Source organism: Monodelphis domestica, chromosome 5, assembly GCF_027887165.1.
Source record: "Monodelphis domestica isolate mMonDom1 chromosome 5, mMonDom1.pri, whole genome shotgun sequence".
NCBI classification, from domain to species: Eukaryota; Metazoa; Chordata; class Mammalia; order Didelphimorphia; family Didelphidae; genus Monodelphis; species Monodelphis domestica.
In genome coordinates, this window is record NC_077231.1 from 55,203,057 (window position 1) to 55,227,025 (window position 23,969).

Here is a 23,969-nt window from a genome sequence, read left to right on the forward strand (position 1 = left end):
GATATCAGTCTAGTCAGGCCTTGAAAGCATTAAGGGCCTGATATGTGCCAGGTACTGTACTAAGGGGAGAGTGGGGACTAAGAAAGGTAAGGAAAACTATGACAGTCTCTGCCCCTTACAAACTTTGGGAATTGGCTTCCCAAGCTTGAGAAAGCCCCATTTTTAGAAGCTACACTTAGCTCCTCAGTTTCTCATCACTTCACTATACTTGTTTACCTTTAAGTTTTGTAGCTGAGCTAATGCTCAGGAAGATGATGGGGCAAGGGGACAACTCCATCTAGAAAGCAATGATTTTAAAATTTAGGTGCTTCCTCATCCTTAGCTCTTAGTAACATTAATAACACTAACAGCTGGCATTTATATAGCCTTGCAGGTTTACAAAGCATTTGAAAGAGATGATCTCATTTGATCACAGCAAACCAGGAAGGCTTAATACTACTACAACTAATTATTGTTATGGAAATAATTGACAGTTAACCTCAAGGTTTGCAAAGCACTTGTGATCTCTGTAAATCCACAAGGAGTGATAACCACAATAACAACAATAGCTTTCATTTATGTAGAACTTTTAAGGTTTGCAAAACACTTTATATATGTTTATGTCATTTAATCCTCACCACCCTGGGAGATAATAATGATATTAGTTAACATTTACATGGGGCATTTATGATTGTAAAGCTCTTTAAGTATATCATCTCATTTGATACTCACAATAGACCAGTAAGGTATAATAATGACAATAGTGACATTTATCTAGTGCTTGCAGAATGCTTTACATGTATTATCTCATTTGATCCTTGAAACAATCCTGAGGTAGGCACTGTTATCTCCATTTTACAAAAGAGGAAACTAAGGGAGAGATTAAGTGACCTGTGCCCCAGGGTCACTTAGCTGGTTAGTGTTTGAGATAGTATTTGAACACAGTTGTTACTTACTCCCAGGTCCAAAAAACTATCCCCTTCACCACCAATTACTTAAGGCCTAATTGCAAGACACTGTGCCAAGCACCTAGGATAGTAGTGCAAAGAATGAAGCAAAACTTATTTGAATAGGAACTTGGGTCTTTTTTTTTTTAACCCTTTGTGTCTTAGTAACAACTTTTAAGACAGAAGGCAAAGTCTAGGCAAATGGGTTAAGTGACTTGCTCAGGGTCACATAGCTAGGAAGTGTCTGAGGCCAGATGGGAAACCAGGTCCTCCTGTTGCTTTATCCACTGAGCTACCTAGCCTCCTCAATTTGGGTCTTACTATAGGATTGTAGACTCTATAGCTTTGGGCAGAGTAGTAGTTTATTATAGAGACCTCAGTAAGGGGGAACCGAACAGTTATTGTTTTGTAGTTTGAAAAAACTTGAAAATATTTTTATATAGAATAATTTCATTGGTTCTCAGATTTAGGCCTGTGGACTTTTCTATTCCAGTTCATTTCTGCAAACAATATGAAAGGCACTGTGGTAGGTATTGAGGATGCCACTTCTGTGATCCAGGAGCTTACATTCTAGTCACTTAAATTAAGTAAGCATTTATATGCTAAGCACTAAGAAACCAAGGATAAACCTTAAGGTCAAGTTAATGTTTTGGGCTATTATATAATGTTATCTCCCAGTCTGGAAACCCCCTTCTCCAGTGCAGATTGACAATTTATCCCAAGTTTATGGTCTTTTAAGAGTTGAGTGGGGCCTGAATACAGGAGGTCCTGGGTTCAAGTGTGACTGGCATGTCTCTAAATCCCAATTGCCTAATTTAGAATACTTACTGATACTTAGTAGCAATTCTAAAACAGGAAGGTAAGGATTTAAAAAAAAAAAAAGAGCAGAGTGACTTGTACTGGGATATAACAAGTCTATCCCTCAGAGGTGGAACTCATGTCCAGGCCTTTCTGGCTCCAAAACTGGCCCTCTAACCATCCCAAAAGCCACTTTCATACACATTCTTCTTGTATTGTAATAGGGACTGCTTCATTTCCCCCCCTCATTATATCTCCAGAGATTAGTCCTGTGCTTTTCACATAGAGGTGCTTAACAAAGGATTGGGAGTGAGCTTTTAAACTGTGATGGTTTGTTCTTTATTGAACAAATGAAAATGAAAGTTGAAATTTATATAGTGCTTTAAAATTTGCAAAATGCTTTAGGTAATCTCATTTGATCCTGGCTCCAATCTGGCAAGATAGGTACTACAAATAATATTCTTATTTTGCAGGACCTAAGGAAACTGAATCTTAGAGAAGTTAAGCAGTTTCTATATCACTAGTAGGATTTGAACCTAACTCACTCAAAACTTCAAATGCAGCATTTTTTTTTCAATTTCTCATTATTATGAATTAATGTTTAAATTTCTTTTCATCTAGTGAGTACAGTTCTTTAGTAAAAGATGATCTTTTGACATTTTCTTGTGTCCTTTTAAAAAATTGCTAATAATAAATTATAGCAATGCCACTAGATTCTTTATATCTGAATTTTAGCTGCGTATTTGACAGGCTTTTGTAATATTCTCACAGACAAGAATCAGAAATGGGCACTAGATGATAGTATTATGAGATGGATTCATAGTTGATAAAATAATCATAATCAGAGTCTATTGATCAATAGATGTCTAGGTAGAGGAAGACTTTGTTATAATAAATAGGGCCTTTTCTTGGACTTGTCCTGGTGATTTTTTTGTCAGTGATTTGGATGAAGACATAGGAGACATGCTTATCAAATTTTCAGTTCCCACAGCTGGAATAGCTAATATGTTGGATGACAAAATTAGATTAAAAAATACATACATCAGGAAGCTGAAACAAGGCCATACCACACCAGATTGATTCATGCAACAAGCATTGATTTCCAACCATGTGCCAGGGCATACAAAGACAAAAATAGTCCCTTGCCATCAAGGAGTGTGGAAGGGTAGAATGTGGAAACAGGCACCTTAATTAAGAGACTTTTGTAATAGACTAAGCAAGAGATTATTGAGGCCCCAAACGGGCCATATGAGCAGATGTGAGATACAGTGTGGATTTAGAATCGATACGATTTGTCAACTGTTTGGCTGTGATTGGTGAGAGGGAAAGGTTAAGGATGACATTGGCATATTCTGTGGAGATGAAGACATGGATGAGGGAGACAATTTAGGGCATATAATGTTGTTTTGGACATTTTTATTTTGAGATCTAGTTGGAGATGCCCACATGACAGCTGGCTATCTAAGAACTCATTGGATCTGATAAGATAGATTACTAGTAGAAAAATAGAGGTAAATTTAAGGGATTCCCTATAATGAAGGTACAAGATGGGGGAGGACTGGTTAGAGAGGAACAGTTCCTGTTGGGGGGAAAAAACGTTAAAAGTTTTAGTTGATGGCAGGCTAAGTCTAAATTAGTCTGAGTCAGGTTGGATTAGAAGAACTATTCAGAGCAGAGGAGATAACAGTTGACTTCTGGAAGTGGTTATACCATACCAGAAAACAGAACATTTAACTTCTGAGTTCCTCACTAGCAAATTGTACTGTGTCCGAAGATATTCAGTTTCTATGTTGAGGAGTTTCAATACCTTTTTTTAATGGAAATCACTTAAAATAGAACTTCTGGATGGTTAGCCTGGATAATTATCATATTTAAACTGAGGAGCAGCCTCCAGTGTAGATAGAGAATGAAGGCCTTGGAATGAAGAATACCCAGGTTTAAGTTTTACCTTTGGTACTTAATGAATGTGACTTTGGGGAAACTCCTTCACCTCTCTGGGGCTACCAGGTAACTTTTTTTTTTTTAAACCCTTACCTTCCATCTTGGAGTCAATACCGTGTATTGGTTCCAAGACAGAAGAGTGGTAAGGTCTAGGCAATGGGGGTCAAGTGACTTGCCCAGGGTCACAACAGCTGGGAAGTAGCTGAGGCCAGATTTGAACCTAGGACCTCCCATTTCTGGGCCTAGTTCTCAATCCACTGAGTTACCCAGCTGCCCCCCCAGCTAACTCTTAAATTGTTGATTTGCATTGTCTGTGAGATTTTCATAATATGAATGACAATGAAATCTTAAGTTTGTTCGTTAAAAAAACAGCTATGGCTTTAGAAATGGATGAGTCCTTAGAGGCCATATAGCTCAATTCCCTCATTTTACAGAGAAGTAAGTCACTTGGCCAAGACCCTCAAAAGAGGCAGGTTTTGAATTTAGTTTCTGTGACTTCAAAAGCTAAATCTCTTTCCTCTGTAATAATTACATAATAAGTTTAAGATTATTGGTAGTGTTTTCTTTACAGGTCAAGAAACTGAGGCTCAGAGAATTTGTCACTTACTCATACAATAAGCAAGTGTCTAAGTTGTGACTCAGAAGCCAGTTTCTGACTACAGGTTCACTACAACTGCTTCACCAAAGTACAGATTCCCAAAGGATAGGCTTCAGAGGGTTTAACTGCCTTAAAGCATTTGAGGGTCTGTCATGTGGAAGAGGAATTAGCCTTAGTCTGGACCTTAGACTAACTGAGTATTGGTACTGTATTATATCCAAACGTTTGCTTTTCCTAGGACACATTCTCTGCTCATACTAAGTGCTTAAGAAGTTTGGTGACTTGTCTGTGCTTCAGTAGAGCAGTATGGTATAATAGGATTATTAGTCAAGGGGGAAAAGACTTGGATTTGATTCCCTGCCTTGTCATTTATTAGTTGTGTGATCTTGGTAGACCTTTTCTAATTTCACACTGATGAAGGCACAGATTTTCTGAGCCTCGGCTTCTTCATCTTTAAAAGTGGATTTGAGGGGCAGCTGGGTGGCTCAGTGGATTGAGAGTCAGGCCTAGAGACGGGAGGTCTTATGTTCCAATCTGGCTTCAGACACTTTCTAGCTGTGTGGTCCTGGACAAGTCACTTAACCCCCATTGCCTAGCCCTTATTACTCTTCTGCTTTGGAACCAATACCTAGTATTGATTCCAGGGTTTGTTTATTTTTTAAAAAGTGGATTTGGAGGGGCAGTTAGATGGCATCGTGGATTGGATAGAGAGCCAGGTCTGGAGATGAGAGGTCCTGGGTTCAAATGTCACCTCATATACTTCCTAGCTATGTGATCCTGGGCAGGTTACGGAGTATCAGTTCTAAGAAAGAAGGTAAAGTTATTTGGGGAGGGGGAAAGGATTTTGAGCTAGGAATTCGGTTCACATCCTAGCTCTGCCACTTAGCACTCAGTGATTATCATATTCAAGTAACTTCCCTTCTTCCAGCTTCAGTTCTTATCTACAAAATGAGGTGAGTGACTAGGCCTCTAAGGAACCCTCAAGCTCTAAATAGATGACTACAGTAGTTTGAGCTCAAGATGAGAACAAGTAACCCTTTAATTATCTTTCTAAGAATTACTGAAAATGATATCCTGGAAATGAAGTATCAGATAATATAGCCGAAACCATTCAATTGGATGAGATTACCATTAGAAAATATAGACAGAGATTAGGGATAAATGTGAGATGGAATATTAGCTGAAACTTGCTATACATCTTGCATTCCTTTTTGGCTTACAGAAGTTTTTTGTTTTTGTTTTTCTTTTTTTTTGACATTTTTAAAAAATTTGGTCGATTTAAAACATTATTCTTTGGTTACAAAAATCATTTTTCTATTCCTCCCCCGCCTCCCCACCCACCTCCTCCCATAGCCAACCTACAATTCCACTAGGTATGTTGTTAGTATTTGCACTGGGATGTTCATTTAGAGTCTATATCCCCAATCATATCCCCATCGACCCATGTATTCTAGCACTTGTTTTTCTTCAGTGTTTTTACTCCCACAGTTTTTCCTCTGAATGTGGATAGTGTTCTTTCTCCTATATCCCTCTGGGTTGTTCAGAATCACTGCATTGCCACTAATGGAAAAGTCCATTACATTTGATTGTACCACAGTGTACCAGTCTCTGTGTACAATGTTCTCCTGGCTCTGCTCTTTTCACTCTGCATCACTTCCTGGAGGTTGTTCCAGTCTCCATGGAATTCCTCCTCTTTATTGTTCCTTTGAGCACAATAGTATGCCATCACCAACATATACCACAATTTGTTCAGCCATTCCTCAATTGAAGGGCATCCCCTCATTTTCCAATTTTTGGCCATTACAAAGAGTGCAGCTATGAATATTCTTGTACATGTATTTTTCCTTATCTCTTTGGGGTACAAACCCAGCAGTGCTATGGCTGGATCAAAGGACAGACAGTCTTTTATCGCCCTTTGGGCATAGTTCCAAATTGCCCTCCAGAATGGTTGGATCAATTCACAACTCCACCCGCAATGAATTAATGTCCCAACTTTGCCACTACGCCTCCAGCATTCATTAATTTCCTTTGCTCTCATGTTAGCCAATCTGCTAGGTGTGAGGTGATACCTCAGAGTTGTTTTGATTTGTATCTCTTTGATTATAAGAGATTTAGAGCACTTTTTCATGTACTTATTAATGGTTTTGATTTCTTTATCTGAAAACTGCCTATTCATGTTCCTTGCCCATTTATCAATTGGAGAATGGCTTGATTTTTTTACAATTGATTTAGCTCTTTGTAAATTTGAGTAATTAGACCTTTGTCAGAGGTTTTTGTTATGAAGATTGTTTCCCAATTTGTTATTTCCCTTCTGATTTTGGTTACATTGTTTTTGTACAAAAACATTTTAATTTGATGTAGTCAAAATTATTTATTTTACTTTTTGTGACTCTTTCCAAGTCTTGCTTGGTTTTAAAATTTTTCCCTTCCCAAAGGTCTGACGTGTATACTATTTGGTGTTCACATACTTTACTTATAGTTTCCTTCTTTATGTTCAAGTCATTCACCCATTCTGAGTTTATCTTGGTGTAGGATGTGAGATGTTGATCCAAGTCTAATTTCTCTCACACTGTCTTCCAATTTTCCCAGCAGTTTTTATCGAATACTGGATTTTTGTCCCAAAAGTTGGGATCTTTTGGCTTGTCATAGACTGTCTTGCACTTACCCCAAGTCTATTCCACTGATCCGCCTTTCTGTCTCTTAGCCAGTACCAAATTGTTTCGATGACCACTGCTTTATAGTATAGTTTGAGATCTGGTACTGCAAGACTACCTTCCTTTGTATTTTTTTCATTATTTCCCTGGATATCCTTGATCTTTTGTTCTTCCAAATGAACTTTGTTATGTTTTTTTTTTTCCAATTCAGTAAAAAAGTTTTTTGGAAATTCAATGGGTATGGCACTAAATAAATAGATAAGTTTGGGTAGGATGTTCATTTTTATTATGTTAGCTCTTCCTACCCATGAGCAGTTAATGTTTTTCCAATTGCTCAGATCTAGTTTTAGTTGTGTGGAAAGTGTTCTTTAGTTGTGTTCATATAGTTCCTGTGTTTGTCTCGGCAGACAGATTCCTAAGTATTTTATATTGTCTAGGGTGATTTTGAATGGAATTTCTCTTTCTAATTCTTGCTGCTGAGATGTGTTGGAGATAAATAGAAATGCTTATGACTTATGTGGGTTTATTTTGTATCCTGCAACTTTGCTAAAGTTGTTGATTATTTCCACTAGCTTTTTAGTTGATTCTCTAGGATTCTTTAAGTAGACCATCATATCATCTGTGCCAATTTTAATACCTTCAATTTCTTTTTCTTCTCTAATTGCTACTGCTAGTGTTTCTAGTACAGTGTTAAATTATAACAGTGATAATGGGCATCCTTGTTTCACTCCTGATCTTATTGGGAATGATCTAGTTTATCCCCATTGCAGATGATGTTGGCTGATGGTTTTAGATACATACTGTTTATTATTTTTAGGAAAGACCCTTCTATTCCTATACTTTCTAGTGTTTTTAATAGGAATGAGTGTTGTATTTTGTCAAAGGCTTTTTCTGCATCTATTGAGATAATCATGTGATTTTTGTCGGTTTTCTTGTTGATATGGTCAATTATGTGGATGGTTTTCCTGATATTGAACCATCCTTGCATTCCTGGTATAAATCCCACCTGATCATAGTGAATAATCCCCCGATCAGTTGCTGGAGTCTTTTTACTAGTATCCTATTTAAGATTTTTGCATCTATGTTCATTAAGGAGGTTGGTCTGTAGTTTTCTTTCTCCATTTATGACCTGCCTGGCTTTGGAATCAGTATCATATTTGTGTCATAAAAGGAATTTGGTAGCACTCCCTCTTTGCTTATTATATGGAATAGTTTGTATAGTATTGGGTTTAGCTGTTCTTTGAATGTTTGATAGAATTCACTTGTGAATCCATCAGGCCCTAGGGATTTTTTCTTCGGGAGTTCTTTGATGGCCTATTCAATTTCTTTTTCTGATATGGGATTATTTAAGAATTCTATTTCTTCTGTTAATCAAGGCAATTTATATTTTTGTAAATATTCATCCATATCACTTAGATTGGCATGTTTATTGCCATATAATTGGGCAAAACATTTTTTAATGATTGCTTTAACTTCCTCTTCATTGGAGGTGATATCTCACTTTTCATCTATGATACTGTTAATTTGATTTTCTTTCCTTTTTTTATTAGATTGACCAGTACTTTGTCTATTTTGTTTGTTTTTTCAAAATGCCAGCTTCTAGTCTTATTTATTAGGTCAATTGTTCTATCACTTTCGATTTTATTAATTTCTCCCTTAATTTTTAGAATCTCTAATTTGGTTTTCTTCTGGGGGGGTTTAATTTGTTCACTTTCAAGTTTTTTGATTTGCATGTCCAATTCATTGATCTCTGTCCTCCCTAATTTGTTAATATATCTCAAGGATATAAATTTTTCCCTAAGTACTGCTTTGACTGCATCCCATAAAGTTTGAAAGGATGTCTCATCATTGTTATTTTCTTCAATGAAATTATTGTTTCTGTGATTTGTTCTCTAATCAATTTTGGAGAATTATATTATTTAATTTCCAATTAATTTTTGATTTGGTTCTCCATGAACCCTTATTGATCATTATTTTTATTGCCTTATGATCTGAAAAAGGTTGCATTTATTATTTCTGCTTTTCTGCATTTGTATGTCATGTTTTTATGACCTAGTATATTGTCAATCTTTGTGAATGTACCATGTGCTGCTAAAAAGAAGTTGTATTCCTTTTTGTCTCTATTTATTTTTCTCCATATATCTATTAACTAATTTTTCCAAGATTTCATTCACCTCTTTTACCTCTTATTTATTTTTTGGTTTGATTTATCTAAATTTGATAGTGGTAGGTTCAGGTCTTCCACTAGTATAGTTTTACTATCTTATTTCCTCCTTTAATTCTACTAGGTTTTCCATTAGAAATTTGGGTGCTATACCATTTGGTGCATACATGTTGATTAGTGATATTTCCTCATTGTCTATACTCCCTTTTATCAGGATGTATTTACCTTCCCTATCCCTTTTAATCAGGTCTATTTTTATTTTGACTTTGTCAGATATCACGTTTGCAACTCCTACCTTCTTTCTATCAGTTGAGTCCCAATTGGCTTTGTCAGATTTCATGATTGCAACTCCTACCTTCTTTCTTTCAGTTGAGTCCCAATAGGTCTTGCTCCAACCTTTAATTCTGACCTTGTGAGTATCTACCCAGCTCATGTGTGTTTCTTGTAGACAACATATGGTAGGATTTTGGATTCTAATACACTCTCTTATTTGACTATGTTTTATGGGTGAATTCATCCCATTCATGTTCAAAGTTATGATTGTCAGTTGTGAATTCCCTTGAATTTTGATGTCCTCTCCTAGTTCTGTCCTCCTTTTGCTATATCCTTTTAAACCAGTGGTTTACTTTTAATCAATCCCCCTAATATCCTCCCTTGATATGCTTCCCTCTTTGGTCCTTCCCTTTTTGTTCCCTTCTTGTTTTTGTTTTTGTTTTGTTTTTTTTTAGGGTCTGGTAAGTTCCCTCTCCGCTCTCCTTCCATCTCTGTTTGTACTCCCTCCCCCTTCCTCCCCTTAGAGTGCCCTTCTCCCTTACCCTGTAGGATAAGATAGAATTCAGAATCCCAATGGATCTAGATGCTCTTCCCTCTCAGAGTTGATTTCACTGAGAGTCAGGTTTAAGTATTACCTATTAGCACTCTCTTCCTCTCCTTCTTATAAGAGTATTATTCCCCTCCCCTTCCCATGTGTATCTTTGTGTGAAAAAGATTATTCTATTTATTTTATTTCTTCAAGTATCTCTTGGTACCATCATCAATTCCCCCCACCCCTTTTCTTTTTTTTTTTTTTTGCATAGCATCTTATAGCCCTTAATGTCCCAATCTTTTCCTATGAGTGATTCTTCTAATTACTATAATAATGAATACAATTTTTGAGAGTTACAAATAACATTTCCCCATATATTAATATATATAATTTGATCTAATTGTAGCCCTTAAAGAAGAGAGTTTGAATTAAAAAAAAACATTTTTCTCCTTTTCCCTCTCTTTCATATTTACCTTTTCATGTTTCTCTTGATCTTTGTGTTTGGATATCAAACTTTCCACTTAGTTCTGGTCTTTTCTTTACAAATACTTAGAAATCTTCTATTTTGTTGAATGCCCATACTTTCCCCTGGAAGTATATAGTCAGTTTTGATGGATAGCTCATTCTTGGTTGAAGACCCAGCTCTCTTGCCTTTCTGAAAATCATGTTCCATGCCTTATGGTCGTTCAGAGTGGAAATTGCAAGATCTTGTGTGACCCTGATTGGCATTCCTTTATATCTAAATTGTCTTTTTTTGGCTTCTTGTAAGATTTTTTCTTTTGCTTGAAAGCTTTGGAATTTAGCAATTCCTGGGAGTTGTCTTTTGGGGATTTAGTACAGAGGGTGTTCTATGAACTCTTTCAATGTCTTATTTTGCTGATTTCTTGTATTATGATGTCAAGATTTCTGTTTATTTCTGGCTTTTCAGGTAGACCAATGATTCTCAAATTGTCTCTCCTCAGTTTTCCTGATCTGTTACCTTGTCAGTGAGATATTTTGTATTTTCTTCTAATTTGTCAGTTTTTTGACTTTGCTTTATTAATTCTTGCAGTTTTGCAAGATAATTGTCTTACAGTTGCCTAATTCTGGTATTTAAAGACTGGTTTTCCATTTCAGTTTGGTCTATCCTGTTTTTTGGCTACCTGCTGTTTCTCCAATTGGAAATTCTTGCCCCTTATACTGTTGTTTTCTCTTTGAATTATTTCCCACTTTTCTTGCCAGAAGGCTTCCATCTTTTTGATAAGCTCCAATTTGAATTCTTAAAGAGCTTGTAGACAATTTCCATTTTTTTTTTAAGTTTTGAATTTGTTTGAATTTCTTCCTCTTTTTCCTCTGTAGCCTGGGTTTTCCCTCCATAAAAATATTCCAGGGTCAATGCCTTCTTCCTGTTTTTCTTGGAGGGTGTTTGTTGGTCCTGGGCACAATTAGCCATCCCTATGGTGTTTTTTCCTTCCCTTTTTAGTCAGAAATCTGTGTGAGATGGGCAGGTTCTCTGTTTATGGAGTTAAGGAGCAAGGTTTTTGTCTGAGGCAAGCTCTTGAATCTCCTCAGCCTCCTGCTTTTCAGAAAGTGACCACACCCACTGTCTGTGCTCCCCAGTGCACAGGGGTTTCAGGTGTAACTGCTCTCAGGGGCACATCCCCGGTAGTCCTAGTCAGCTCCCAAGGACATAGAGGTGCCCCTTGCTGACTCTAGAGGTGTCCTTCACTCACTAGATGATTCTGGCATGTGCTGGCTCTGACTCCGGCTCTGTAGGTGGGGTTGGAGAGGGTAGATTGGCTCATGTTTGGGTGGTAGGTTTTTCACCCTCTTATAGAGTGGAAATACTCAAACCCCACGTACTTTCAATGCTGCACCCTACTGTTGAGTCCTTCCGTTCTTCTGAAAATGGTTTTATGTTCTTTTGAGGTAGTCTATTTCATTGGGTGCTGGGGAAAGGAAGCTTCTGCGGCTAGACTGCTGTCATGCTTACCCGGGCGTCCAGAAGTTTGTTTATGGGTAAAAAAAAAAAGATCAAGGACAGCTGATTATAAAGTGCTTTCCTCCCTAAAGTCCAGTTGTAATGATTCACTTTGTTATAGATATGACATTTCCTCACTGCTCTTCTAACAGACTAGACCTGATCCTTGTTCCCTGTTGCCAGTCAGCAATTTCTCTTCCTTCAAGGTTCATTTTTATTGGCTAAACCACCCTTTTTAGATCCTTACCATACTTGACTCCTGATCCTCAGATTCTTCTAGGGGTTTTTTTCCTAGAGGAGTTTAATAGCAAATTTATAGTCTTTTCTCTCCAACCTCTTTCCCTTGTACTTGGGAACCTCAGCATATATATATTTATGGTACTCAGTATATTAGTAATTGTCTCAATTTTCAGGAGGAAAAAACATACTATAAACTTGACTGAGTCTCCAGGATAATTTTATTTGGGAAACAGGAATCTAGATAGCCTGGAGAAATATATCTTCTATAGAATATTTGCTTTTTCATAAATATGTTATTACTCATTTTTTTCCTTTGTATTCGTTTACCTGTGACTATATTGTGCTCCCTAGTAGCAGAAGATAAGTTCCTTAATGTTAGGAACTGTACCAATTTTATAACTGTATCCTTAGTGCCTAGCATGGTACATGTAGTAGGCCCTTAAGTTATAGTAGACTTATTGATTGATAGATTGATTGGGTTTCTGGAGGCTCTATCAATGCAGTTAGAATCTCTGGAATGTCCTTGTTAAGCTGGAATAGTTTCAGTGACAAATCTAGTGATAGACTATAAATCTCTTGTCCAGGAAACAGCCTATCTACCCCTAGAGGCTTATTATTACCAGGTGAGACATGGGTGACAAACTTTCTTCTCTACTAAGTTGTAAAGAATAAACACTGGAAAATATTATAGACTCTTGAAATGTTAAAGTATGGGCTCAGTTAGCATCACTACAAAGCGACTCCTAGATCAATATACTCAGCTCTGGTATCTCTCCTGAGCTTCAGGCTCATGCCCATAACTACTTACTGGACTTTGAACTGGTTGTTCCACTTGACAATTAAAACAGAACCTGATTTCCCCCCTTAAAATCCCTCCTTTTCTAAACTCCCAGCCCAGGTTTGCAACCTTGGAGTCATTTTCATCATCTCATTATGCCTTATTCCACACACCAAGTCACTACAATGCCTTGCCAATATGTATTTCTTGCATCCATCCCCTTCTCTTTATACACATGCCAGTTACCCTCAAATGGTCTCCCCAACTCAAATTTTTCCTGTTCTTTTCCACACAAATGTGAAGTCTCAATGCATATGTGTGATTGTCAGCAACTTACACTCCAGTGGCTGCCTATTACAGTACTTCTTACTATTAACTCTGATTTGCATTTGAAGCTCTTTACAAACTGTTTCCAATCTATTCCTCCAATCTAACCACCCATTACTTGTCTTAATTAGAGCCAAATTGGATTTTTTATGTTATTCATGCATAGCATTCCAACTTCTGTCTCCCTGCCTTTGTACAGGCTGTCCCCTCATTTCTGGAATAGACTACTTCTTTACCTCTGCCTTTTAGAATCCTTACTTTCTTTTAAAGCTCACCTCAAAAGTAGCTTTATACATGAGTCCTTTCCTGATAGTCCCAGCTGCTGATGCCTTTCCCCAAGATTAAAGGGTCTTAAGTTAATAGATCTAGAGCTAGAAGCAACTTCAGAGGCTATCTAATCCAAACCCTTTTTTTTTTTTTAATATAAAAGAGGAGTCGAGTCTGAGGCTCAGAGGGGCTAATTGATTTGTTTAAGGCTACACAGGTGGTATGTATTAACAGCAGAATTTAAATGTCAGCTCTCTTTGAACAGTATTATATTAAAAATCAATTTATTTTGTATGGTGTGGCACATTGAGCAGAAAGTTAATGTTCAAGCCAAAAGACCTGAGTTCAATATCCACATTTAAAATAGTGACTTTATAATGCTGGGCAATTCACTGAATCATTCTTTGTGTTCCAAATAACTGACAAATTGCAAGTCGTAGATGAGGTACAGATATGTATTGGTAGAGAGAGTCTTCTTAATAGAAATTTTCTATACCAATGAAATGAAAAGTCTTCTCCAATCACATACACACATTGTCTGCTTTGATAGAAAGTAAGCTCCTTGAGGACCCAGATTTTTGGTTTTGTCAGTCATTAAATATTTGTGTTGTGCCAGGAATTGTGCTCAGTGCTTGGTATACAAAGTTGGGTAAAAACACTGTTTCTGTGTTCTTGGAGCTCACATTTTAATGAGGAGACAGTATACAAACAATTATGTGTATATATAAAATATATATAGAACAGAGAGTAATAGCAGCAAGAAGACTTTAGCAGTGAAGGAAGCTAGGGAAGGTCTGGCAGACGGTAGAATTCTAACTGAGTCTTGAAAGAAGCTTTGAAGAAGAGGTCAGCAGGCTGGAATAGCTATTGCAAAGGCATGAAATCAGGAGGTGAAGTGTATAATAAGCCTGTGTAGCTTCCTTCTTTCTGGAGAGTAGTAAAGTTTAAGATTGGGAAGGTAGAAGGGTGCTATGTTGTGAAGATCTTTAAAAGGCCAATCAGAGAAATTCACAAATTGGTCCTGGAGATAATAGAGAGCCCCTGGAGTTTATGGAGTAGAGGAGGGGCATGGTCATGTTTGCCCTTATGAAGATTTTTTTTTTAAACCCTTACCTTCCATCTTGGAGTCAATACTGTGATTTGGTTCCAAGGCAGAATAGTGGTAAGGGCTAGGCAATGGGGGTTAAGTGACTTGTCCAGGGTCACACAACTGGGAAGTGTCTAAGGCCAGATTTGAACCTAGGACCTTCCATCTCTAGGCCTGACTCTCAATCCACTGAGCTACCCACCCCCAAAATTATTTTGGCAGAGTGGAAAATGCATTGGAGTGGGGCAGAGACTAATCAAAAGACTATTGTAGTAGTCTAGGAAGAGGTGATGAGAGAACTTGCTTCATGGCTGTGTGAATGGAGGGAAAAGGGCAAATAGGAGAGATGTTGGGAGGGTAGAAATGAAAAGGCTTGACAACAAATGGATTACTTGGGGTGACAAAGGTAAGCATATCACTTAAGCTGTAAGTCTGGGTAACCTCCAGGAGAAGAATGGTTCCCCAAACAACAATAGGAAATGGATTCGAAAAGAAAGATGGTGCACTCTAGATAACTTGTTTGAGATGTCCAAAAGGCATTTGGGATGCCATGATGTGGGACTGTAGCTCAGGAGAGATACTATGGTTGAATATCTTTTTTTCTTTTTCTTTTTAAAATTAATTTATTTAATCAATTTAGAACATTATTCCTAAATAAACCCACATAAGTCATCAGCATTTCTATATAATTCCCACAGCTCAGCAACAAGAACTAGAAAGAGAAGTCCCATTCAAAATTACCTTAGACAAAATAAAATACTTAGGAATCTATCTCCCGAGACAAACACAGGATCTATATGAACACAACTACAAAACACTTTCCACACAACTAAAACTAGACTTGAACAATTGGAAGAACATTAACTGCTCATGGGTAGGACGAGCCAATATAATAAAAATGACCATCCTACCCAAACTCATCTATCTATTTAGTGCCATACCCATGGAACTTCCAAAAAATTTTTTTACTGATTTAGAAAAAACCATAACAAAGTTCATTTGGAAGAACAAAAGATCAAGGATATCCAGGGAAATAATGAAAAAAAAAATACAAAGGAAGGGGGTCTTGTAGTCCCAGATCTCAGACTATATTACAAAGCAGCGGTCATCAAAACAATTTGGTACTGGCTAAGAGACAGAAAGGAGGATCAGTGGAATAGACTGGTGGCAAGCAACCTCAGCAAGACAGTATATGACAAACCCAAAGATCCCAGCTTTTGGGACAAAAATCCACTATTTCATAAAAACTGCTGGGAAAATTGGAGGACAGTGTGGGAACGATTAGGCTTAGATCAACACCTCACACCCTACACCAAGATAAATTCAAAATGGGTGAATGACTTGAACATAAAGAAGGAAACTATAAGAAAATTAGGCAAACACAGAATAGTATACATGTCAGACCTTTGGGAAGGGAAATACCTCAAAACCAAGCAAGAATTAGAAAGAGTTACAAAATGCAAAATAAATAATCTGGATTACATCAAACTAAAAAGGTTTTGTACAAACAAAACCAATGTAACCAAAATCAGAAGGGTAGCAACAAATTGGGAAACAGTCTTATAAAAACCTCTGACAAAGGTTTAATTACTCAAATTTACAAAGAGCTAAATCAATTGTACAAAAAATCAAGCCATTCTCCAATTGACAAATGGGCAAGGGACATGAACAGGCAGTTCGCAGCCAAAGAAATCAAAACTATTAATAAGCACATGAAAAAGTGCTCTACATCTCTTATAATCAGAGAGATGCAAATCAAAACAACTCTGAGGTATCACCTCACACCTAGCAGATTGGCTAACAGGACAGCTATGGAAAGTAATGAATGCTGGAGGGGATGTGACAGAGTAGGGACATTAATTCATTGCTGGTGGAGTTGTGAATTGATCCAACCATTCTGGAGAGCAATTTGGAACTATGCCCAAAGGGCGATAAAAGAATGTCTGCCCTTTGATCCAGCCATAGCACTGCTGGGTTTGTACCCCAAAGAGATAATGGACAAAAAGACTTGTACAAAAATATTCATAGCTGCGCTCTTTGTGGTGGCCAAAAATTGGAAAATGAGGGGATGCCCATCAATTGGGGAATGGCTGAGCAAACTGTGGTATATGTTGGTGATGGAATACTATTGTGCTCAAAGGAATAATAAAGTGGAGGAATTCCATGGAGACTGGAACAACCTCCAGGAAGTGATGCAGAGTGAAAGGAGCAGAACCAGGAAAACATTGTACACAGAGACGGATACACTGTGGTACAATCGAAGGTAATGGACTTCTCCATTAGTATCAATGCAATGTCCCTGAACAATCTGCAGGGATCTAAAAAATACTACCCACAAGCAGAGGATAAACTGTGGGAGTAAAAACACCGATGAAAAGCAACTGCCTCACTACAGGGTTGGAGGAGATAAGACTGAGGAGAGACTCTAAATGAACACTATAATGCAAATTCCAACAACAGGGAAATGGGTTCGAATCAAGAACACATGTGATAACCAGTGGAATCATGGGTCGGCTATGGGAGAGGGAAAGGCGGGGGGGGGGGGGGGGGGGGGGGAGGGGAGAATGATCTTTGTTTCCAGTGAATAATGTATGAAAACGACCAAATACAATAATGTTTAAAAATTAAAAAAAAAAAAGAAGAACATTATTCCTTGGTTACAAGAATCATATTATTTCCCTCCCTCCTCTCCCCCCTACCCCTCCCATAGCCGACATTCAGTTTCACTGGGTATTACATGTGTCCTTGATCAGAACCTATTTCCATGTTGTTGGTATTTGCATTAGGATGTTCATTTAGTATATACATCCCCAGCCATGTCCCCTTGACCCATGTATTCAAGCAGTTGTTTTTTTTTTCTGTGTTTCTGCTCCTACAGTTTTTCCTCTGAATGTGCATAGTGTTTTTTCTCATAGATCCCTTCAAGTTGTTCAGGATCACTACATTGCCACTAATGGAGAAGTCCATTACATTCGATTGTACCACAGTGTATCCATCTCTGTGTATAATGTTCTCCTGGTTATACTCATTTCGCTCTTCATCAATTCCTGGAGGTCATTCCAATTCTTGTGGAATTCCTTCACTTTATTATTCCTTTGAGCACAATAGTGTTCCATCATATGGTTGAATATCTTGCTGTGAATCATTCTCATAGAGATGGTTGCTGACATCACCGAATCTAGAGAGTATAAAATAGAGGTTCTTAACCTTTTTTTTGATTCATGGATTCCTTTGGCAGTATGGTAGAATCTATGGATCTTATCACAGAATAATGTTTTTAAATGTATAAATAAATGAGATTACAAAGGAAGTTATCAAAATATATGCAGGTATTTTTTAAACACAAGTTCACTGACCATAGGTTTAGTGCCCATAGTATAGAAGGAGAAGAGATGAAGGCCCAGGACAAAAATTTGGGGAACACTGACATTTTGTGAGGATGGCTTGAATAACAATCCACCAGACAAGTTGAAGAAGGTTTATTCAGACAGATAGAGAACCAGAAGAGAGCAATGCCTTGAAAAACAAGAGAGAAGAAAATATCCAGGAAGATATGATGATGATAAGTTGCAGAAATGTCAAGAAAGGTGAGAATTGAGAAGAGGTTATTAGATTTGGCAATTAAGACATTATTTTTTTTTCCATTTGAATTAATTTATTTAGTCAATTTAGAACATTATTCCTTGCTTATAATAATCACATTATTTCCCTCCCTCCCCTCCACCCACCCTTCCCCCAGCCCACAAGCAATTTCATTGGGTATTGTGTCCTTGATCAGAACCTATTTCCATGTTGTTGATGTTTGCACTAGGATGTTCATTTAGCAATTAAGACATTATTGATGACCTTGGAGAGAATGGTTTCAGTTGAATGCTGAGGTCTGAAGTCCGATTGGAGAGGGTATAGAATTAAATGAGAGGATGGGAAGTGGAGGCATCTAACATAGATGACTTTCTCAAGAAGTTTACTTGAGAAGAGAGAATTATAGGATGATAGTGGGGAGAAGCAAACAAGAACTTTAAAAAAACAACCAAAAATTGGAGAGACATGGAAAATGTAGGCAGCAGAAAAGGAACCAGTAGCTAGTGCAGGACTGAAGATTAGGGAGAGAGAGTGGGTGCAATATGCTGAAGAAGATAGGAGGGATGGAATCAAGGGTTTATGTCGAGAAGCTGGCCTTGATAAGGAGTAGGACTACTCTTTTATCAGAGACAGGAGTAAGGAAGGAAAGTGTGAAGGTGAACAATGTGAGATGAAAATGAGGGGAGAAAAGGGAGCTTTGTCAGATGACCTCAGTTTTTTCAGTGAAGTGTGAGGTGAAGATCACACATGGCATAACTGTTGGTGGAGAGAGGTATGAGAAGGAAGGAATGACTTGAATAGCTCCTGTGGTGAGGACACTCTTTCTTTGATTAGTGAGATGTGAAAGGATTGTTTTTTGACAGTTGAAGACTCACTTCAGATAAGTTATACATTTGTAATTGACCCATTCAGAACAGTCTCATGATGTTTTTCCAGTTCCTTTCAGCATATGAACAAGAGCAAAGGAGGCAAAAAGTAGAAATGATCATGGGTTAGAATTCAACAAGTTGTGATTGGTGAAGTGAACTGAGGAGTGGAAGGAATGCAGGTGTTGTCAAGGATGAATAGCAGGATTTGGGGTCAGATTGTAAGGCACAAGGAGATATGGAATGATACAATATTAGATTCAGAAATTTCTGAGTGTGGAAATAGACCAGTTGTGATGGTCAGGTGTGTTCTCATCCCTTAGTGTAGTTGAGATGGAGTAGAAGGCACTTGATCTGAACTTTGAATGAAGCTTGGGGTTATTTGTGGTGGAAGTGAGGAGGCTATTACAGGCACAGAAGAATCTTGGGAGGAAGTCTGTAAACAGACCAGTCTAGTATGGCTGAAGTTAATAGGATATGTGAAATAATCCTGGAAAGGGAGGCTAGTGCCAGTTGGTCCCTAGCTTTGGAAGACAGATATGTTTCCATTTTATCCTCAAGGAAAGAGGAGCTGTTGGAGAACAGAAGCAATTTGGCTAGATCTTTCCTTCAGGAATATAAAATTGATAGTTGTATGGTGGATACATTTTTTTTTAAATTTATTTGATCATTTCCAAGCATTATTCGTTAAAGACATAGATCATTTTCTTTTCCTCCCCCCACCCCCCATAGCCGACGCGTAAATCCACTGGGCATTAGATGTTTTCTTGATTTGAACCCATTGCTTTGTTGATAATATTTGCATTAGAGTGTTCTTTTAGAGTCTCTCCTCTGTCATGTCCCCTCAACCGCTGTATTCAGGCAGTTGCTTTTCCTCGGTGTTTCCACTCCCATAGTTTATCCCTTGCTTATGAATGGTGTTTTTTTCTCCTGGATCCCTGCAAGTTGTTCAGGGACATTACACCGCCATTAATGGAGAAGTCCATTACGTTCGATTATACCACAGTGTATTAGTCTCTGTGTACAATGTTCTCCTGGTTCTGCTCCTCTCGCTCTGCATCACTTCCTGGAGGTTGTTCCAGTCTCCATGGAACTTCTCCACTTTATTATTCCTTTGAGCACAATAGTATTCCATCACCAACATATACCACAATTTGCTCAGCCATTCCCCAATTGATGGGCATCCCCTCGTTTTCCAGTTTTTGGCCACCACAAAGAGCGCAGCTATGAATATTTTTGTACAAGTCTTTTTGTCCATTATCTCTTTGGGGTACAGACCCAGCAGTGCTATGGCTGGATCAAAGGGTAGATATTCTTTTGTCGCCCTTTGGGCATAGTTCCAAATTGCCCTCCAGAATGGTTGGATCAGTTCACAACTCCACCAGCAATGAATTAATGTCCCTACTTTGCCACATCCCATCCAGCATTCATTACTTTCCATAGCTGTCATGTTAGCCAATCTACTAGGTGTGAGGTGATACCTCAGAGTTGTTTTAATTCGCATCTCTCTGATTATAAGAGATGTAGAACACTTCTTCATGTGCTTGTTAATAGTTTTGATTTCTTTATCTGAGAACTGCCTATCCATGTCCCTTGCCCATTTATCAATTGGAGAATGGCTTGATTTTTTGTACAATTGATTTAGCTCTTTATAAATATGAGTAATTAAACCTTTGTCAGAGGTTTCTATGAAGATTTTTTCCCAATTTGTTGTTTCCCTTCTGATTTTAGTTACATTGGTTTTGTTTGTACAAAAGCTTTTTAGTTTGATGTAGTCAAAATTATTTATTTTACATTTTGTGATTCTTTCTATGTCTTGCTTGGTTTTAAAGCCTTTCCCCTCCCAAAGGTCTGACATGTATACTATTCTGTGTTTACCCAATTTACTTATGGTTTCCTTCTTTATGTTTAAGTCACTCACCCTGGTGGATACATTTTAAAAAAGGAAAGAAAGAGGCAATAGGAGATTAGACCCTGAATTAAGGTAGTTGTGTGAGTGGAGTGAATGAGATAGATGTGAGATACATTATAGAGGTAAAAATCAGCATATTTTGGCAATTGTTTGTATATGAGGGACAAGAGTTAGGGATGACTCATTGTGAAGCTTGGTAACTGAAAAGATGGTGGTATCCCTAACTGAGAGAGAAGTGAGGGAAAGATTTGAAATAAAAATATCAATCACTATTATCCCTTACTGACAAAATGTACTTGGGAAGATGCAAAAAGAGAGCAGAATAGAACAAGTTTCTTTGTTTTGTTTTTTACAGTCCCAGTAAATTGGGTTCTGGGGCTGTAAGAAATAATTCTGTGTCACTAATTATCTCAATAAGTAATTTCCTTTTAAGTCAGAGTACATGCCCTATAGCACTATTGTGGTGGAATTATAGAAAACCATGGATTGTGGTTACTGGGGACTTCAAAGGTATGAGCATGGTGAAATGGTAACTGTCTTGTATTATTATTTAAGTATTTTACTTGTGTAAATCTAATTTCCCCCAGATTGTTAACAATATTCTTGAAGCTCCTCTTTTCATAAACCTCCACTTTCTGTGATCCAGATCACATCTTGCCTAGACTATTTCAATAACTTTTTGGTGGCTCTCCCTGCCTCAAGTCTCTTTCCATGTCAGTCCATCTTTTACTCAGCTCTAGGAGGGATTTTCCTAAATGGCAACTCTGATCCCTACTCAACATAATAGCTAGGAGATGTCTTGATGGAGGGGATTTCATGCTGTTCTGTTCTGTTAATTGCAGAGAGGTTATTGGAAGAGACCTGGATTCTAGTCTCAGTAACCCCCCCCACCCCCACCCCTACCCCACCTTTTTACTAGGAAACTCATCATGACAGATTGATTCAGCTTTGGTACTTGCATTTCATCAGTGCCCAGTTGAAAAGGCAAGATGATGGAATACTCTTCCCAAAGGCTTCCTTTAAAGAGAACCTAGGAGCTCAGCCAATTTTTTCATTTCTCACTAGTTGCCCTACTTGATTTTGATTCCACTATCACATGCCCATTTTCAGGACTCTTTTTCTTGTTTTTGTCTCAAGCACACAGCATAGTGCCTGGCTTGTATATATTACGTGCTTAATAAATGTTTATTATGTTGTATTATAGTTAGGTAATGCTTGAAGGGTTAGCAAAGCATCTTACAAAAAGGTTAACATCATTTGATCCTCACAACAATCCTGTGTGGTAGATAGGTAGGTATCATTCTTGTTTTCCATTTGATAGGTGAGAAAACTGAGTGACTGAGGGGTTGTTACTTGCTGGTGGGTTCTGCTTTTGCAAGTGCCTGAGGCAAGATTCTAACTCAGTTCTTTGTAATTCTATGGGTAGCACTATTCATTGGGCCACCTAACTGCTTATAGTAAATTCCAGTGGCTCTTGGTTACTTACCTCCAGGATCAAATATAAAGTTACCTGACATTCAGAGCTTTTTTTACAACCTGACCCCTTATTACTTTTTCAGTCTTCTAATATTTAATCCCCTCTCCAAACTTTACAATCCAGCCACATTGGCCTTACTTGTATCTTTTATGTACTTAGGGTTGAAGAAAACTTATTCATGCTGTGTTGTGCTTTAGGAAAATAATTGTCATTAACTTAACATTATGCTGAATCCAAGCCAATTCCCAAGATTGAAATATGTCCAAATTAGCATAATCCCATACCACCCTTCTCTTCCATGCCCTGAGCCATGCCCCTTGCCCCCGAAATTATTTGAAGTAATATTTATAGAAATATTGACATAGGAAAATGCCATAATGAGGTAAAATACAGTTTGAAGCCAGTATTCACTACTTCCTTCTTGTACTATTTCCTTCAAGGACTAGAAAGGCCTCCTTCCTAGGATCAGTAAGGCAGTCCTTTCCTTTATGTATGTAAGAAAAGGGTGCTTTCCTAGGGTCAGTGGCAGGCTAATAGCTTCAGAGGGTGAGGAAGGCCAGACTAGCTTCTAAAATAGCCTGCAATGTAAGGAGACAGGCTTCACTTTTCTATAGGGTAAAAAGCCTGAAAAGAGTTTTTAGGCTAAAGAAAATATTCTTAACACTTTCATTTGGACTAAAAGGAGGTTTTAATATGCTTCAGCACTAGTTATTTTCATGTTGGTCTCCTTCAATTTTAGTGTGAGGCCCCTTGAAGACAGGCCTTTTCTCTCTTTGTGTCCTCAGTGCTTAACATGATGTCCGATATAAAGTAAATGTTTTTATGCTTGTTGCCTGAGTGATTTGAAGGCACTAAATGTCATATTTATTTTATGTCCTTCGTATGCTTGGCATAAACTAGAGATACAGTAGGATGGCTAGTAGATACTTTGTGAAGTGAGAATTCCATGAAGATCCAAGCCAGATGACTGGACTAAATCACCGTCAGAACTGTTTTGTTCTTATATCAAACATGGCATTAACTGCTACCTGCTCTTTGCTCTGGTAACTAACAGATGTATCACTAACACTCTGTTCTGCTAATACAGGTAAAAAAATTTCACTACTACAGAAATGAGGACAGTGAAGGATCTCATTAAAGATATTTCAGGCTTTGTATGCAAAAAAAAAAAAAAGCCAAAGACTCAATGCCTGAAGTTAGAAATTCTCCCTTTAGAATTTTAACATTTGCAATCAGTGGTTCTTCTCATAACCAAATTCTACCATAGGAGAAAGAACCTGAGAGTGAGTTGTTTGCATTACAAAATAAGCAGAGTTGAGCTAATCTTCACTAGTTTACTATTCTTTTGGCCTGCTCACTTTTAGACTAGGAATGATCTTAAATTATCTGACCTTTCCTTTCTTTAAGATTTCAATTGTCAAAATCAAACTCAAACTTCCAAACTTCTCACCAAAAGAAAATAGTTCAGTCTTTGGGAGATAAATGTATGCAGAGTAATACTCCCTTCTATCCAAGGACCCAAAGTATTTTTCATTTGCTGATTAACTGAAGAGTCTGAGAGTAAATTCCTGGCAGATAAGAGACATT

The 23,969-nt window shown here is 37.7% G+C and overlaps 1 protein-coding gene across 1 annotated transcript in view; it reads left to right on the forward strand.

Annotated features, from left to right (window-relative positions):
- The window catches only part of ZDHHC17 (zinc finger DHHC-type palmitoyltransferase 17), a 114,050-nt gene that overhangs the window by 1,058 nt on the left and 89,023 nt on the right, over window positions 1–23,969 (forward strand). The gene's annotated exons all lie outside the window — the stretch shown is intronic.